The sequence below is a fragment of the Carlito syrichta genome, unplaced genomic scaffold (assembly GCF_000164805.1).
Source record: "Carlito syrichta isolate Samal-C Ts95f unplaced genomic scaffold, Tarsius_syrichta-2.0.1 Scaffold142862, whole genome shotgun sequence".
Taxonomy (NCBI): domain Eukaryota; kingdom Metazoa; phylum Chordata; class Mammalia; order Primates; family Tarsiidae; genus Carlito; species Carlito syrichta.
Genome location: NW_007086958.1, coordinates 158,244 through 169,535, shown reverse-complemented (window position 1 = coordinate 169,535; position 11,292 = coordinate 158,244).

The window sequence follows — 11,292 nt, the reverse complement described above, 5'->3', positions numbered from 1 at the left end:
CCGCAGCCTCGCCTGCCGGGCTCCGGCGATCCTTCTGCCTCAGCCTTCCGAGTAGCCGGAATTACAGGCATGCGCTACCATGCCCGGCTGATTGGAGTATTCTTTATTACTATTATTATTTTTTCACTTAGCCTTGACTTGAAACTCATGTAATTAGAGTCTTAAAGGAAATGAAAGAGAGGCGAGGCAGAAATATTTGAAGAGATAATGGCTGACTGAGAATTTTCCAAAAGTGATGAAAAAAAATGATGCCAAAGATTAAAAAAGTCTTACAGAGACCAGAGAGGCAGATAAATGAAAATAAATAAAAAACTGTGAAATCTCACAATAAAACCATAGCTATCTAAAGGCAAAGAAAAAAAATCTCAAAGAAAATAACTGCCAATCAAGAATTCTCTATATAGGGGAAATGGCATTCAGTAAAGAAGGTGATATAGACAGTTTTTAGCAAAGAAAGACTGAAGGACTAATCACCAGCAGATCCACAGTAAAAGAAATATTAATTCATTACTCAGGCAGAAGGATAATGAGCTCAAACGTGTCAACCTAAAATAATTAAAAGGCTCAAGAACCAGTTAAAAAGAGCTTATTCAAGCGAAAAGTATGAGGGCGACTGTCCAGGGACACGGAGACATCAATGAACAGTGATCAGTGCTCTCACTATGGGGAAAAGCAAGGATCATGTATATAGAAAAAACTGGAGGTGCTGAACGGATTCATGACATTTTCCATTCAAAGGCTTACATAAGATTTGATCAGCTACTATTTGATTACACTTTAAAGGGGCAGCTTAACATGTTGTAAAGCGTTAACAATCACAAGGGTCTCTATCTCACACATCATTTAGTCTTGGTTTGAATTAAGAACAAGGGGTCTAGTTAATGCATAACACAAAGGTCAGGAAATAATGGTCATGCTTCAGAGAAGAAAACAGCCCTGCCGCATGACTCAGTTTCCAGGGCTTAACTTTTCCCCTTGGAATAATACATTTGGAAGGTCCTGAAATTTTATTTTCCTTTCACAAATGGAAGGATGGGGATGCAAGAAGGAATGAAGAACAATAAACATGATCCTGCTTCGAGGGGGAAAAAAGCTTGGGATCAAATGAAGCTGCATGCAAAACTTGACAGCTTGCTATTTTGGGGTAGTAACTCACTAAGTGTGGTTTGGAGGTTTCCAATGCCCTTGTGGGTTAAAAACTATTTTCATCATAATAGCAAGATATTGTTTGTCTTTTTTTTTTTTTTGAGTTAGAGTCTCACTCTGTCGCCCAGACTGAAGTGCAGTGGCCGCTCCCGGCCACCGCAGCCTCGACCTGCTGGGCTCCGGCGATCCTTCCACCTCAGCCTTCCAAGTAACTGGAACTACAGGCACGCGCTACCACACCCAGCTAATTTTTGATTTATTGTAGAGATGAGGTCTCGCCAAGTTGCTGAGGTGGGTCTCGAACCCGCGGGCTCAGGCAATCCACTCACCTCAGCCTCCCAAAGGCGTGGGATTACAGGCTGAGCCACCGAGCCTGGCTTGTTTCTCTTTTTCACTAGGACTCTCTCGCGAGTGTACAGAGGAGTTTTCCAGAAGCCATATGACTTGTGATGTCACAAGAGAATAAATGCAGAGACAGATTTGAGAATCTAGCTGTCTCCCATTCATTCAGACACTAAGAAACCTGAGAAAATGTAAAAGTGTCATTTCTCTCATATAAAATTTTTGGAAACATGGTAACTTTCTACCAAAATATACTTTTGAGTCAGGTGGTAGCTCATGCCTGTAATCCTAGCACTTTGAGGGGCTGAGGCAGGAGGGCTGCTTGAGCCCAGGAGATCGAGAGCAGTCTGGGCAATACAGCGAGAATCCGTCTCTACAAAAATTTTAAAAATTAGCTGGGCATTGTGGTGTGCATTTGTAGTTCCAGCTACTATGGAGGCTGAGGCAGGAGGATCATCTGGGCCTAGGAGGTTGAGCTTGCAGTGAGCTGTGACTGTGCCACTGCATGCCAGTCTGGGCAATAGAATGAGAGTCTGACTCAAAAAAACCCCCAAAAACCTCTTTAACATTAAATGGGTTTATTCCTGTTATTTTAAAAGAACTAATAAGAAAATAAAGCATTTATCAGTTGCAATCCTAATAAAGTAGATATAACCCACATAAAGAAAAGCCCTTCAGAGTCTCCAGTAACTTTTTTTTTTTTTTTTTTTGAGTTGGGTTCACAGTAGGAAAAAAACCCTGGAAGATGGTTTAACTTACCCTTTGTAATTTATGAGCAGAGAATTTTAACTCAGAGCTGAATGATTCTGCCAAACTAATAGAGCTAGTTAGTGGCAGAGAACTAATTAGAAGACTAGTACCCTACCTCAGAACTCAATACAGTCTTTCCTTCTCCAGAGCTGTCTTCTCTCATCTGCCATCAGACAACAGAATATGCTGTGTCTACAGGGCTGGGGCCAATAACATTCTCTGAGTAATTCCTTAATGTAGGACTTTAAAGCCATAGCATGAATAGCTTTTTTTTTTGGCAGAAATTCAAGGTCAGGCTTTTCTTTGCAGCTCATTCTTTTCTTCACTGACTGACTTCATGGACAGGTTTTGTGTTCTTTGGGGTATTCATTTATTTATTTTGAGTCTCACTCTGTTGCCCAGGCTGGAGTGCAGTGGCACACTCAAGGCCACCCTACCATCAACCTGCTGGGCTTAGGCAATCCTCTCACCTTGGCCTCCCAAAGTGCTGGGATTACAGGCTGAGCCACTGAGCCCAGCCTTCAGTGACTTTTAAGAGTATAATAGGGGCCAGGTGTGGTGGCTCAAGCCTGTAATCCCAGCACTTTGGGAGGCCAAGGTGAGAGGATTGCCTAAGCCCAGCAGGTTGATGGTAGGGTGGCCATGAGCGTGCCACTGCACTCTAGCCTGGGCGATGGAGTGAGACTCCAACTCCAACTCCAAAAAAAAAAAAAGAGTATAAAAGGGTCCTGAGGCCAAGACCAGGTTTGAGAACCACTGTCTTAGATAAAGAACTTTTAGCATTATAATGACTTAGGAAACTGCAAAGGACAGGAACAAGCATTTTGGGAAAACTTACGAAGAACATCATGGAATGTGATTTTAAGACAGAGCTTTTATACTTCAAACTAGCCTTGCGATCAACAGACTTTTTTTCTGGAATGCAGTGGCCGCTCCCAGCCACCGCAGCCTTGACCTGCTGGGCTCCAGCGATCCTTCCGCCTCAGCCTTCCAAGTAGCTGGAACTACAGGCACGCGCTACCATGCCAGGTTAATTTTTTTTTTTTTTTTAGTTGTAGAGATGAGGTCTCGCCAAGTTGCCCAGGCGGGTCTCGAACCTGCAGGCTCAGGCAATCCACTCACCTCCCAAAGGCGTGGGTTTACAGGCTGAGCCACTGAGCCCGGCTGAGATCAGCAGACTTTTAGTGTCTTTAGGTTCAAATCCGAAACACCCTAAGAACAACACATCTTAAAACAAACAAAAACCCATCTGAGTCACAGCACCAGAGAAAAAGAATCCCCCCAAACCCCAACATGTTTAAGGTAAGGGCCACCTTGGCAGATTTATTCAAAGTGTAGATGATGCATCTTGTGGCTAGGTGGGTCAGGGAAGCCAGAAAGATCCTTTGAGCACAGTTTCTCCTGCTTTATTCTGAGTGCTGCTTCATTGCACTGACATCATTCTTTTGGACATTATTATTATTTATACCTGCTCTGGGCTGTTTGTTTTCCCTTTTAGTCTGCAGTTCAGCTCAAGCTGCTTGATGAATGCAAATATGCAAAACCTCCCGAACACCAAGTTCTACTAGGGGTTCAGTGGCTTTCCCATGTGCTTAGCGTAGATGTCGACAAGCCTATTAAGAACTGCCTAGCCGGGCTCGGTGACTCAGCCTGTAATCCCGCGCCTTTGGGAGGCTGAGGTGAGTGGATTGCCTGAGCCCGCGGGTTCGAGACCCGCCTGGGCAGTGAGACCTCATCTCTACAATAAATCAAAAATCAGCTGGGCGTGGTAATGCATGCCTGTAATTCTGGCTACTTGGAAGGCTGAGGTGGAAGGATCGCCAGAGCCCAGCAGGTCGAGGCTGCGGTGGCCGGGAGCGGCCACTGCACTCCAGTCTGGGCGACAGAGTGAGACTCTAACTCAAAAAAAATAAATAAATAAAGAACTGCCTGATGTCATGCTGTTCCTTTAATTATGAGCTTGAGACAGAATGCAAGATAAGCTGGGCCAAGTGAGTAGGGTGCACCAAGAACTACTCAATCAAATGAAGGGAGCTCAGAGCCATTTGGTCTGTTTCAACACAGAATGTTAACCAGAGGTTAGTCAGGAAAATGGCTATTAACCTAGAACAAATTTCCAAACTGAAGAAGCATCAAGACAGTGTCCCTAGATTGCAGTTAGAAACTCAAAACTTAAGAAAATCAGTTAGTATCCAAAGTGATCAAGAAGACAGAAAATTCCCCACCAGAAAATGTTTGTTTGAAATGAAGAGCATCTTCCACTTGAAAACATATTCATTATGATATGAACAAAGGATGGCATCACGTGGGAACAGCAACATACCAGGAAAAAACACATGTCAGTGGGCTCTGGAGTTGTTTCAAGTGGTTTCAATGTATTTTGTGGGATTTAAAATTATGTCTTAGCCTTCACAGAAAGTATGAAGTTGCAATATTGTCCAATCAATGCTGAATGACATATTGAGTCTCAATGACCTTATGATTACTATTTCTCTTATTTATTGAAAAACAAGTTCATTTCCAAAGTGTGTTGGCACTTTTTAGAGGCTGTGGTATTTGGAAAGTCAGAATCTGGGCCCAAAATTCATTATATAAATCAGACCAGAGTTTGGAGCCAGGAATTCTGGCTTAGTATTAAGTTGGGTTCATTTTTTGAGACACCAATAGCTTAACCCTACCTGGTTTGACTTCTGTCTACAATGCTCTGCAACTGGTCTCTTATCTGCCACTCTTTGGGGGCATTTTCCTGTCCTTAACTGCTTGGGCTTCACATTGTTGACTGGTGCCACGCTCTGCCCACTCTCTGTGTATTCATTCATATGGCTCTCTCCTCAGGACCCGCATGTGCCAGGCACCGCCCTGGTTCTGGGGGTGGGACAGAGGGCAGGCAGTCATGTCTCTCTTCTGGCTCTTCCTTCCTGTAAGTTGCTGGATTTATTCCTCCACTCCTTCTTTCTGGGCATTTGCTAAGGTACTGTTCTCTACCCTTACTCTTGTAGAGCCTGCCTGGACCATCGCAGCTGCTCTCAGGGTTTTAACCACCATCCATTTGCTGATGACCCCATATCTGTACCTTTTGCTGCACCTGTTTGGTCCAACTGTGTGTCCTACACTGCCACGTGGGATGCAGATTTGGGAAGGAAGATGAATTTAGTTTTGTGGTAGTGCCAAAGAACTTCTTCCAGGTCCTCAACTCCGCCATTAGGGCTGCTTGTCCTCAGGCCTTCATCCATGGACTTGCCTCCCCTGTAATTCTCTCTCCGGGTCCTCCTTCTCCCAGCTTATTCCTGGTTATCCTTCGGGGGGTCACTCAGGCACCATTTTTTCTAAGACTTTCTTTACCTTCTCCTTGCTTCCATCTCCTGGTGCAAGGATATTCTGGTTTAGCAGGCAGTCATGTGCGGCACTCCCAGGGCCCACACTGGGGATGCCGCAGGTGCTTAATGTAAGAAAAGAATGATTTATTTTCACAGTAAGCCACAAGCTGTACGTAACTGCTTTTTGCCGAGTCACTTCCTGCTTCTTGTTCTCTTTTTGTGGGCTTTTACTTTGGTGGGCTGCTTCATTTAAACTTCAACAGGAACCCATTAAAACAAAATCTTGCAAGTCAATTGGCAAATAAGACATGCAAATAAACTAACCATGTAAACCAATCTATATATGACATGTAGGTGATGTGTGGGAAACTGATGTAACCTCTGGAAGTTCCCAGCAACAGGGAAGGGACTTGCATTTTAGGGCTTAAATACTCTGGCTAAAACTGCTTCGGTGGGCCTGCTCATCTAAGTCACACCTCTTCTTGCAAAAGCATTATTTTTAAAAAGCTGCTTCATTCTACTGATCTCCGAGTTTCCTTGTTGGTTTTGGACAACCCAGTCTGGAGATGGGGGTGTCCCCTAGGACCTCCATTTCTAGCAGTTGGGGGCTTATCTGGGATATCTTTGTCTGTGGGACCGGATCTCCATTGGAGGAGGAGAAGGGTCCCACCTAATTTTAGGTGGTCTGCTCCAGTTGGGTGCATCTGGCCCTCACAGTTCTACAAATAAGCCCAAGGTTGTTGCAAGGAAATTCGGTGGAGGATAAGCATAAATAAATAAATAAATAAATAAAGGCACCACTGTGGCAACTTGGCAAACTTGTGCACGAGTCAAGGTAAAAAAAATTGGAGCCGGTCTCGGTGGCTCAGCCTGTAATCCCGCGCCTTTGGGAGGCTGAGGTGAATGGATTGCCTGAGTCCGCGGGCTCGAGACCCGCCTGGGCAACTTGGCGAGACCTCATCTCTACAATAAATCAAAAAATGAGCCGGGCGTGGTAGCGCGCGCCTGTAGTTCCAGCTCCTTGGGAGGCTGAGGCGGAAAGATTGCTGGAGCCCAGCAGGTTGAGGCTGCTGCGCTCCAGTCTGGGCGACAGAGTGAGACTCCAACTCAAAAAAAACAAACAAAAAAATTGGACTATAAAAACTGCCTTGGGGGTTGGGAAGATTCTTGGGGGTTGAGTTTTTACAACTAACACATATCATAGGATACAAGGTAGTTTTAATCCTGAAATCTGCAAGAGACCTCCATTAAAGGGGGGTTGAATCTTTCAGGAAAGGGCCCTGAAATCTACTAAAGACTTCTAGTAGCGGGAGCTTGAGACTTTCAGGAAGGGCCCAGAGTCTTAAGGTCTGCAAAAAATCTCCATTATGGGAGATGGAGCACCCTTTTGAAAAACTCCAAAATTGCACAGACTAGCCCGATAACCAAGAATGGGTAATAAACAGTCTAGGCCTAAAAAAGGAGGTTGAAAGGACTCCCTTAAAATTCCCCCAGATAAGCCGGGCTCGGTGGCTACGATAATCCCGCGCTTTTGGAAGGCTGAGGTGAGTGGATTGCCTGAGCCCGCGGGTTCGAGACCCACCTGGGCGGCGAGACCTCATCTCTACAATAAATCAAAAAATCAGCTGGGCGTGGTAGCGCATGCCTGTAATTCCAGCTACTCGGAAGGCTGAGACGGAAGGATCGCCGGAGCCCAGCGGGTCAAGGCTGTGGTGGCCAGGAGCGGCCACTGCACTCCAGTCTGGGCGACAGTGAGACTCCAACTCAAAAAAAAAAAAAAAAATTTTCCCAGATAGTTTGCTGGGGAAGATATTGAAAAGTTGGAAAAATGATTCCAAAACTACAAAAAAAAGGGAAAGAAGAAAATGATTAAATTTTACTGTTTTGTGTAAACAAGAAAACCTCTACATCAGCCCTCAGTCATTTGGTCAGAGTTTGGTCCTAATAAGGATTGGCTTTGCCAAACTTTAGTAGTTTATATAAATAATAAGTCCTCTGTTTCATCTGAGAAAAAAGACTCTGACCTTTGTTGGCTACCACAGGTCCCTCCCATGTTTCCCCTTAAAACGGGAAATATGGAGAGGGAAAAAAACAACAACAACAACTCTGAACCCCCAGAAAAAAAGGAAAAAGCCTTGGGATCCAGTTTCTTGTAACTCCTGCCTATGATCCTCAGAAAAACCAGCAATGTGAGGGGGGAAAAATGGCCAGAAACAAGGATCTATCAGAAATTTGGGAGTCAAAACCCCTAAGCTCCCGACATACCTATCCTAACTTGAAAAGGGACTTGGAACAATGCCAAAAAGATACTGAAAGGTTTCCCTTTCCTCCTGAGGATTCAGGCAGAAAGTCAGAACTATTCCCCTTAAGGGAAGTTCCACTGGGACAAAAAAAATTGGTTTTGTAAGTGTTTCACTCACCAGTACAAAAATGAGAAATTAAAAAAAAAAATCACTCCTAGAGGACCCACTGGGATTGCCTGATCAAGTTAATCGATTCCCCTTTTTTTTTTTTTTTTTTTTGGAGTTGGAGTCTCACTCTGTCGCCCAGACTGGAGTGCAGTGGCCGCTCCTGGCCACTGCAGCCTCAACCTGCTGGGCTCCGGCGATCCTTCCGCCTCAGCCTTCCAAGTACCCGGAATTACAGGCCTGCGCTACCACGCCCAGCTAAGTTATCAATTCCTTAAACCTAACATATATGCTTGGGTAAAACTAATGTCAATTATAAATATTTTGTCCTCTGGGGAGGAAAGAGGAATGATTAGGTGAGCGGCTATGTCCATCTGGAAACAAAATCATCCTCCCCAGATGTACAATCTGCTGAACAAAAATATCCAAATGCTGACCCTAGATGGGACAATAATAACCCAGGAGATAGGGTAAGAATGCAAGACTTGAGGGAACTAATGATTAAAGACATTCAAAAATCTGCCCCAGGGTCTCAAAATGTTTCTAAGGGCTTTAAAATTCGACAAAAAAGAGAAAAACCTCCCACAGCCTTTTCTACAATGACTCAGGGACCAAATGAAAAAATATTCTGAATGAGATCCAGAAAACCTCGTAGGACAAGAATTATTAAAAGTAAACTTTGTTACTAGAAACTGGTCCGACATTGCTAAAAAGCTAAAGGGATGGAATGAAAGGCCCTTTAAAAAACTGGAGAGGCCAGGCTTGGTGGCTCAGCCTGTACTCCCAGCACTTTGGGAGACTGAGATGAGTGGATTGCATGAGACTGCGGGTTTGAGACCAGCTCAGGCAATTTGGCCAGACTTTGTCTCTACAATAAATCAAAACTTAGCCAGGCGTGGTAGCGTGTGCCTGTAGTTCCAGCTACTTGGAAGGTTGAGGCAGAAGGATCACTAGCACCCAGCAGGTCAATGCTGGGATAGCTGTGAGTGTGCCACTGCACTCCAACCTTGGTGTCAGAGTGAGTCTTGGACTCAAAAAAAAAGAAAACTGCCACTTTCCTTTTGGATATTGGAGCAGCACATTCTTCCCTAATCTTTAAACCTCAAAATGTCCATTTCTCACAAGAAGTTTCAAGTTTCTGGGGTTTAAAAAAAAGGGATTTTTACTGCTTATATTTAAAACCATGCCTATAAAAACTGAGACTAAAACATTAATTAGATTACTTGCATTTGTCTCAGAGGCTGGACTCAGCCTTTTAGATAGGGACCTAATTGTTCCACTAAATCTTAATGTGAGACCAAAACAAGGGCGACTCACAGTCAGGATAGCACACCTCACAGGAAAAACAAACAAACAAACAAACAAACAAACAAACAAAAAACAACAAAAAACCAGAATGCTAACCCAGAAGTATGTGTAAAAAACAAAACAAAACAAAAAACCGAGGGGGATTACAAATTACTCCAGTTCAGATTTTTTTTTAAAACAGCCTGATAAAGTTATATGCAAAAAACAACATCCTGTTCCTATGGAGGGAAGAAAAGGGCTCCAACTCATGATTAAAGGTCTTCTTAGGGATGGGCTTTTAGAACCATACATGTCACCATATAATACTCCTATACTTCCAGTAAAAAAGCCTGACATATCATACTTTCTAATACAGGATTTACGGGTCATAAACCAAATAGTTCTGACCCAATCCCCCTGTGGTTCCAAATCACTATACTCTCCTAAATAAGATTCCTCATAAACATAAATGGTTTAATATAGTGGATCTTAAGGACACTTTCTGAGCCTGCCCACTAGCCCCTAAAAATAAAAATCTCTTTGTCTTTGAATGGGAAAATTCTATAAAAATAAAACCAGCAATTTCACTAGACTATGTTGCTTCAAAGTTTCATTAACTCTCTCAATTTATTTGGTCAAATTGTAAAAACTGTACTGGAAGGGTTTCTATCTTTGCCTGACACTAACTTCTTACAATATGATGATCTCCTAATTTCAGGAGTAAATAAACTCCAAGTTTCTAATACAATCATAAATTTGCTTAACTTTCTAGGACAGCAGAGACTAAGAGCTTCCAAAAGTAAGTTACAATTTGTAAAACAAAAAGTTAAATATCTTAGACATTTGATTATTACAGGCAAACAAAAAATCAACCCTGAAAAAATAACTAAAATAGTCAATTATCCTAGACCCAAGACAAAAAGGGAACTTAAAAGTTTTTGGGCTTAGTAAGATATTGTAAATTGTAGATTAAATCTTATACAACTAAAATGTACACTCAAGAAATGTAGAAGTAGCTGGACGTGGTGGCTCATGCCTGTAATCCCAGCACTTTGGGAGGCAGAGGTAAGAGGATTGCCTGAGTCTAGGGGTTCGAGATCAGCCTGGGCAGCTTGGAAAGACCTTGTCTCTACAATACATAACAAAATTAGCCAGGCTTGGTGGCGCATGCCTGTAGTTCCAGCTACTTGGAAGGCTGAGGCAGAAGGATCTCCTGAGTCCGGCAGGTAGAGGCTGTGGTGGCCGTGAACATACCACCCCACTGCACTTCAGCCTGGGCGACAGAGTGAAATTCTGACTCAAAAAAAAAAAAAAAAGGCTGGGCTCGGTGGCTCAGCCCGTAATAATCCTAGCACTTTGGGAGGCCAAGGTGAATGGATTGCCTGAGCCCACGGGTTCAAGACAAGCTCGGGCAACTTGGCGGGACCTCGTCTCTACAATAAATTTTAAAAAATTAGCTGGGCGTGGTAGTGAGTGCCTGTAGGTCCGGCTACTTGGAAGGCTGAGGCAGAAGGATTGTCGGAGCCCAGCAGGTCAATGCTGGGGTGGCCGTGAGTGCACCACTGCATTCCAGCCTGGGCGACAGAGAGAGACTCCAACTCAAAAAAAAAAAAAGAAATGCGCAAGCCCCAGACACTGTCATCACAAATGAATAGGGCTGAGAGTATGAAGTCGAGGCCTTTTTATTGTACGCCCAGAGGCCCAAGGGCTGCTTCGGGACTCCTGTCAAACGGAGTCCCAAGACAGCTGCGGTGACCGCCCGGGAGGTACTCGGCCTCGGGTAGCCGCTGCCTGCCGAGCCGGCGCGTGGCACGCAGTGGGCTCCCAGCGGGCCTGGCGCGCAGCAGGGCGGGGCAGGCGGCTCGAGGCGCAGGCAGCGCGAGCGGTACTCTCGGGGTCGGATCCCGCCCCCATTGGCGCGTTTCGCGTTGTGATTGGAGGGACTCGAGCGGGGGCGGGCTTCCGGGCATGTTTCCGCCGTCGCCTGTTCCCGCCGCTGGAACCTTGAGGCGGCGGCGGCGTTGACGCCCCGGGCTTCCAGC